General features: G+C 45.3%; 1 non-coding gene across 1 annotated transcript; it reads right to left on the bottom strand.

Annotated features, from left to right (window-relative positions):
- Nucleotides 1–5,652: 5,652 nt before the first annotated feature.
- Nucleotides 5,653–5,726, bottom strand: Trnat-agu (transfer RNA threonine (anticodon AGU)). The gene has a single exon. It is a non-coding gene; the product is annotated as a tRNA-Thr (tRNA).
- Nucleotides 5,727–7,533: the final 1,807 nt, after the last annotated feature.

Consider the following 7,533-nt stretch of genomic DNA (forward strand, 5'->3'; position numbering starts at 1 on the left):
CAGCAATTCTTTTTCTGTCCATGCGCTCAAATAACAGCATCTGAAGGAAGAGTGAGCGGGAAAGGTCCCATCCCCTGAATTTTTTTCTTCAATAGGCGCTGTCACAGTTGCTCTGTCTGTATCTCTTTTAACGATTTTTTTTTACTCCAACAGCACTTCCGTTCATCGCATTCGCTTTACGATAACCTATGTTGTTATTGGCTAGTCACCTACTACGGTTTTTGACGTCGTTAAGGTACTTCGTCGCACCCACTTACGACATCGCTAGCGCGTCAAGGAAAATGAGTGTTCTAAACGGCTCCACTGCGATTTGCACCCATACCAGTTGAGCAATGTGCTTTTTGAGAATTCAACGTGCATACGACCGAGTTATCTCGCAGCAACAATTTAGGTACAATATATTGCACAATATATTGGTACAATATATTGTGCAGTACACAGACTGTGAGATCAGTGCCATCTGTACATATGTTTCGGAGTCCATAATGAATCATTGCTGCACTAGGCGTTGATTGCGTTCTGTGCATCACAGAAATTCTTCTTCACAAGATGGCGAATTGTTTGCGTTCAATTTCTCGCTTACATGACGCGGTCATAAAAACTGCGTCAGCTGCAGAAAAGAGACACACATAGCAAGTCTCAGGCGTCAAGAATCGGCTCATACATCTTTATGATACTGCCCAGGTCCATATGGTTCCCATAATACGATATCGGCTATCCATGTTTGTTCTCTTATCGACTCTACTGTCTTCCTATATCAATGTTACGCCAATCATTTTCCATTCCATCGCACGTTACGCGCTTCTTAACTTCTAGAGTTTCTCCTATTCTAACACCTGGGGTTCTTTAACATGCACCCTAATACAAGTACACAGGCCTCAAACACTTTCGCCTCTATCGAAAATGCGGCCGCCGCGGCCGCGACCGTCGCGTCAGTAGTCGAGCATCTTAACAACTATGGTGGTTAAGGTGCTCGACTGCTGACGCAAATGGTCGCGGCCGCGGCGGCGCATTTTCGATAGAGGCGAAAGTGCTTGAGGCCTGTGTACTTATATTCAGGTGCATGTTAAAGAACCCCAGGTGTTAGAAAGTTCCGGAGCCCTCCACTACGGTGTCTCTCATAATCATACCGTGGTTTTGGGACGTTAAACCCCTACAATTATTATTAACTTCTAGAGTCTATTTATTCTCCATGTTTCTGTCACATAAAGTAGTAGCGGTAAAACGCAATGGTTGTACGTACACTTTCCACTTTAGGGACAGCGTCGAGTTGCGGGTCTTGAGCTGGGAATACCTACCGTGTGCGCACCAGCACCTCTTGAGACCGAAGTACACGTACTCTTGCACAATTTCTATGGAGTCCGGTTGTCGGTCGAGAACTCTCTTTCACGGTGCCTCGTAAGATTATCTTTGAACGCTGCACATTTATAAACAAACCCATCTTAACACTTCCTGTGCTTAGGTCTTCAATCAATCATATTTTTATTTTTGTTGCAGTTCGTAGTCATTATTGCTGATGAGCGCGTTGCGGCCTGCAAATCATAAGTTGCTGAGATATTCTCCATCAATCTTCTTTCTTTTTAAATCCAAATCAAATTATTTGAATATTGCATCAAACCATGCAGCGAAAACATTGGACACATTGTACCTCTCATGCCCATACCTTTCCTCGATCACAATTTTTCTGTTTTTCTTGAGGAGAAACGGGGCAGCTGACAAATGCTTGTAGATGTTGGCTGAGGTATTCAAATAGGTTTCAAATGATTCTTCACGACGCAACGACTACAAAACTACTCTGCTTTCTAAGCTTTCTAAAGTCGAATGTGTCGCTTATAGCGCTTGAAATTATCTTCACGAATGTTTTGTACAATACTGAAAGTAAGCTAATCGGTCTATAGTTCTTGAATTCTTTTACGTCTACCCTCTTCTCTATTAATATCAAGTTGTCGTTTTTCCAGCTCGCTGATACATTTGAAGTCTTAACAGCTAGGGTGGTCGATAAGGTTAGAAATTTGCGCTTGTCTCTGTCTTTATCAACGTCCCTGTTTTCGTATCCGATGTAAAACTATAATATTATGTAGCCTGTATGGTGCCGCAAGCTTGTCATCTATAAAATCTCCTCCATCTCCGGTTAATCGACTGTTACGCGGCTACGCGGCTGCTTTTCCGCGGGACATACCTTGTAGAACCCTTCCAGCCTCAGCAATATAGTTGCACAAGAAACTTCAGCGTGCTGTTCGACTTTGATTTTACTCAAGGATGGATTACTTATCTGTGAACTATACAGTTCACAAGACAAGTATTCCGCCACCTCCAATATGTCCCTGAATTTGCTAATAGATAGTCTTAGTTGGACGTCCAAAGCAGCGTTGAGTACACAGGATGACAACCGTTATCAATGACTGCCTGCGTATGCAAAAGTGCGGCGAACGCCCAACTGAAGCTCTCCATTAACGCTGCCTTGCTTATTTTCCACAGCATGCATTTTGGTCCCACTTATACAGAGTATCCTTTTAGCTACTTTAATTCTGCCGCCTTTTTATACTGCTGCATCTCTCTCTTTGGCGCTATAGTTCCTTCTGTCACTCAGTTTACTCTCTCAGCTTTAACTCCACGCCAAATTATATTTCATCTCTTGAGGCAGTTCCTCTCAACTGTTGTCTTTTCTTTGTTAAGTCAGATGGCCGACAGTTATTTAGAGCGACTGAATGGGCACCAATAGATGGCAGACGGAGCCGAGAACGGCAGAGGGTTAGATGGGGTCATGCAATCAAGAAATTTGCAGACATATAAAATGAAACGAGCTCTCGCAGGAAAGGGTGAATTGGCGATGAATGGGAGATGCCTTCGCAGAGATAAATGAATAATCGCAGAGTAAAAACGCGAGCGACGAAGATGACGCGCATTCACGCGAAAGAAAAAAAAAGCTGTCGACTGCCGTTACGCCATGTAAGGCTCGACGTCATGATAACACAACACTCGTAATTACTTCTGTATGCTCTTTTGAAAATTCAACTACTATTACAAATAACTTTTCAACCTATGAGCCACCCGATTCCTGTCCTACGCTCCAATGTATTTGCGTACCATTTTGTGAGCAAGCATCATCATCGTCATCATCTGAATGCCATGTTCTATTCTTTTCGCCACGAGACCTCGTGAAAGTGTGCGGCTTCTAACTGGATGACGAAAATTCGTGTGACCTTTCTGGTCGGATTTCGAAAAACGGCCACTGCCACCTCTCGAGCAGCCATCGACCCAGACGTATTGGCTTCAGGTCATGCTGTTCTATGCCATGCTGGTCCTTCCAGTCACTCCCGGATTGCTTATGCCACCGTGGTTCATTGACAGCTGTGATGGAGACTCCAGCGCTACCATCGCAAGTGTTTTCGTCATCCCAGACAGAATGCGTAGGATCAGCGGCCGTACTCCAACGCGAGTCTGTTGACGCAACATCCGAGCAGCCACCTGTCACCCAACCAAGGACACCGGTCATTTTTGTCATGGAGCTTGCCCACGCCGTTACTCAAGCACTGCGCACCAGGTCACCTTGGGCTTCGAACTTCCCGACACCGCCAACTTCGTGTGACTCCTAAGACCCAGCCCGAAGCCGCCTGCTGCAAAACTTGTGAAAGCTTCTACCATCAACCTTCCAGAACGATTATGGCAGCAGCGTGAGCAACACCACCGCTAGTAGCAGCTGCTGCTGCAGAGGCACGAAGGCGAGTGTCCAGACAATTGTGCTGTGCACGTGTTTATAGGAGACTTGCGCCGGTTGCCGTGATGACTGCCGTGTGGTCAGGTCCATGCGCATCGGAGGCTACTACGCCCAGTTTCGTCCTCGCTTTGTGTTCTTAGCGAGGGGGAACAATTTTCTACCGATGTGGCTTCATGTCTTAGAGTTATTCATTGCTTTCAGATTTCATTCATAACTATAATTATTAATTGTACAAATAAATGTTATCTATCGAAATCTCTTGATCCCATTTTTTTTTTGTACAACATCCTTCAATAGCGTCTCCTCCCAGCTGTGGAATACATAAGTACAGCGCACGTACGTCTCAACGGGAATTAACTGGGACGTCCCAGTATTCAAACTACAGCACTGGTGTCGCATCATCGTAGCTTTAGATTCAAAAGTGATTGCGGATTGTGACTGGCCGAATATCATTGATTTTTATTTATTTATTTGGTTTTTGTTTGTTTGTTTTTTAACAAGAAAGTGTTTTATGCTGGGGACGCCTACGGCTCCAGTTACGTATTTCCGTCACAGATATGACGTTGTAAACATACACTAACAGATGGCAAAGAAAAAAACTAGAAGAAAAAAGTCGGCCGATCCCACGCGTTGTGGGAATAGGTTTCGTGCGAAGCAGCCAGCTAGTACTTCTATGCTGTATTTTATGGCTTTGAGCCAAGCGTTTTGAAGGCCGTCGCCCCGCGCGTTGCGATGCGAACGCACCTCTACAGGGGCTGTCTCTCGGGCGCGAGCGCTTATCTAATGATGGGGGCGGTTTGGACGTCATTTGCTCTCACCGCAAGTTTCCGTTGACGTTACAGAGAGCACGAAGGTCACTTCGCTCGCTGCAGCGGCCGCGTTTCCGAAATTAGCGCGCTGCTCACACACAAAGAAGTAACAATTGTGACAGCTGTTAGTTCGCGCTCGTCCTGTGTACTTTTCTTGCGTCCTTTCTGTTTTAGAGCGCGCTGCAAGTTTCGAGCTGCTTGCCGTTCTTCGCCTGACATTAGAATTTGTTGCTATAGCATTCATTTCTTCGCCCTTGTGGCGAAACAATGCACAAAAACGCTCAACTACCCCAGTGAAGACACGTTTCACTTTCGTGTTATACCGATTCCTATGAAAGGGGGATCAGCCATGTTTTTTGTTTACTGTACCGAAAGGTTGACTTCTAAGAATGCGCTGCGTCATATGCGGTTTATAAGTTTCGCTACGATATTCATGAGAATTAAAAGACAGTCACGCCAAGGAAAGTTTCATGTCGTTTACAATGAACGCTATTTGTCAACTCAGGAACAGTGTAATAATGTGCACATCGCGTTTCAAGGCGGTTCGACTAACACACGGTGCGTGACGAGCATGTATATTTGATGTGTACAATTAGACTTATCAAATATGTAAGCCCCTTGACATAGTCTATACTCGATACAATATGTCGTCGCACATACGTTGTTGCAATTTTAGGTCCACGGCGCAGTGCATGACCTGTCCGGCTTTGAATGGACCCCGAAACGGCTTTGACGATTTTTTATAAACGCAGTGAGCCGGTAAAGCAAGTCTCAAGATTCATTTGCAGATCGATTTATGGTCTCTGCGATTTATGCTCTCTACGAGGTACGCTGACGACAACAAAAATCGTAGCAGTCGAGTCGTCGATGACGACATCGTTCGTCGTCAACCGAATGGGATGCATAGAGGGACACGAGGACACATGTCAAACACAAGATCGAGCGCTTGACAGCTGTAGCAGTAAAAACGAAATAAATCAAGCATAAAAAGGCGAGAAGGCCACTGAAACGAACGCGAAAAAAGAAGGGTCGAAGCTCATCGAACCTTTACCGTTTGCTGTTCTTCGGATCGTGAAATAGTAGCGTGAGAACCGCGAAATAAATAACTTAAAAAAATTGGAACATAGGCACCGGCGAGATTCGAACTCACGATCTCCTGTTTACTAGACAGGCGCTTTAACCAACTAAGCCACGGCGCCACTGACGCTACATTGAAACCTTGCACGCATCGTATCGTGTTCGATATTTAGCAACTATTTACGTTGCAGCTCGCACGCTTTCCGCCTCCCCTGCGGCTGCCAGCCTTGAAAGGCAGTGCACGTTTCGGTCCCGTTTTGTACCAAGAGTAATCGAGGATTCTTACGCAATGCTCTACCGGTTCGTTCCATCGCTTCAAACGGGATTTTCACGCCTTCGTCACTCTTTTCCTAGGTTCGTTCCAGCCGTCTCATTATGGGGCAATAAGCTTTCTCGCAAGGAACAAAAAAAAAAGAACATTACCGTATCCTTGCCGAAATATCAATAATAGACACGCGTTCACATACATTTCTTGATCTCAGAGGTAGCAGAGAAAAGAACGAGAAGCTTTGGTTTTTCCGGCAACGGTTATTTCTTCACATACGTATATACAATCGATATTTTATTCTCTTGACCCCGGCGTTTCCAAAATGTGTATCTGTATCATTTCAACGGCGCGCACCGGTTAAAAATTAATCGGCACTCCGAGTATCCAAAGGGGAGCTTCGTTCCTTATATGCCCGACTTCTTGGTTGGCTGGCATTTCTTGTATTTCCAAAACAATCTCTGTCATGCCTGGGATTAAAATCACAATTCCTTTGGCACCAGGGGATAGCTCCTACATGATTCAGAAACGAGTTAATGATGTTAGAGAATGAATGTTGCATGTCCGTTGATCGTCAACGCGGAATAGCATTTACGCTATGGAGCATTAAAAAAAGTAAAGGATCCTTGAACAGGCACAGGCGGGATTCGAACTCACGATCTCCACTTTTTCTAGACAGGAGGTATAATCAAGTGAGCCACGGCGCCACTTGAAGGGACACGAGTCCCCCGTATTGTCGTTGCTGGTGCAGTATTGTGATTAACGAACTACCCAATTTCATAAGAACTCATTGCGTTCCAACGTACGAGGTTTCAATTTCACACGCCGCGTACACTCGCTCTGAGAGCTCACCACGGGGAAAAAAGGGGCAACCAGCATCCGCGCATGCGCACGTGCGTGTTCTTAGGTCGATTTTAACGCCGCCCCTGGTAAAAAAATTCGGCACATCCCACGCGTTGTGGGAATCGGTTTCATGCGAAGCAGTCACCGATCACTTCTATGCTGTATTTTATGGCTTTGAGCCAAGCGTTACGAGGTGGATCGACGTGCTTTTGTAAGTGCAGTAGCTGTGTGCACATCGCGGGCTTACCAGGCACGTCGACAACACTGGCGTTTAAAGGGTAAGTTATGGTGCGACGTAACGTCAGCCCTCACGTTAGAATGCGTGAGTATTATGGAAACTAAGCGCACTTTACGGTGCAATCACGTGGATATCATACGTTAGTTTAATTAATCTATTCCTACGGGATCGAGCAGTGCTTCAATATAGCTTGTTGGATCATATAAATACCAATGTAATGTTTATTAGACTGCTATAAAGGCGCAGCCAACCCTGGAACCAGAGACGTCAGTATCTATTGCGCCAGTATCGTAGGAGTACATATATATAGTGTTTATTGCTTTGTTGTAAAATTGGATGGCCAGCACCACAACCGCAATTGACGTTGCACCGACATTACGTCTGCATAGGCTGTTTTTCCAAAGCAGTTTATAGGCCTGGCGTGTCTCTGTGGCAGAATACCTGATTGCCACGCAGAATGCTTGGGTTCGATTCCTGCTGGGATCCTAATCTTATTCTTTCCATTCGTCGGGTCAACGCTGCCGATGATAGATACGAAGATAGAAACGCTAAAAGTGACAGAGGTTCGCTAAGAAATTCTTCG

Source organism: Rhipicephalus sanguineus, chromosome 1 (assembly GCF_013339695.2).
Source record: "Rhipicephalus sanguineus isolate Rsan-2018 chromosome 1, BIME_Rsan_1.4, whole genome shotgun sequence".
Lineage (NCBI taxonomy): Eukaryota > Metazoa > Arthropoda > Arachnida > Ixodida > Ixodidae > Rhipicephalus > Rhipicephalus sanguineus.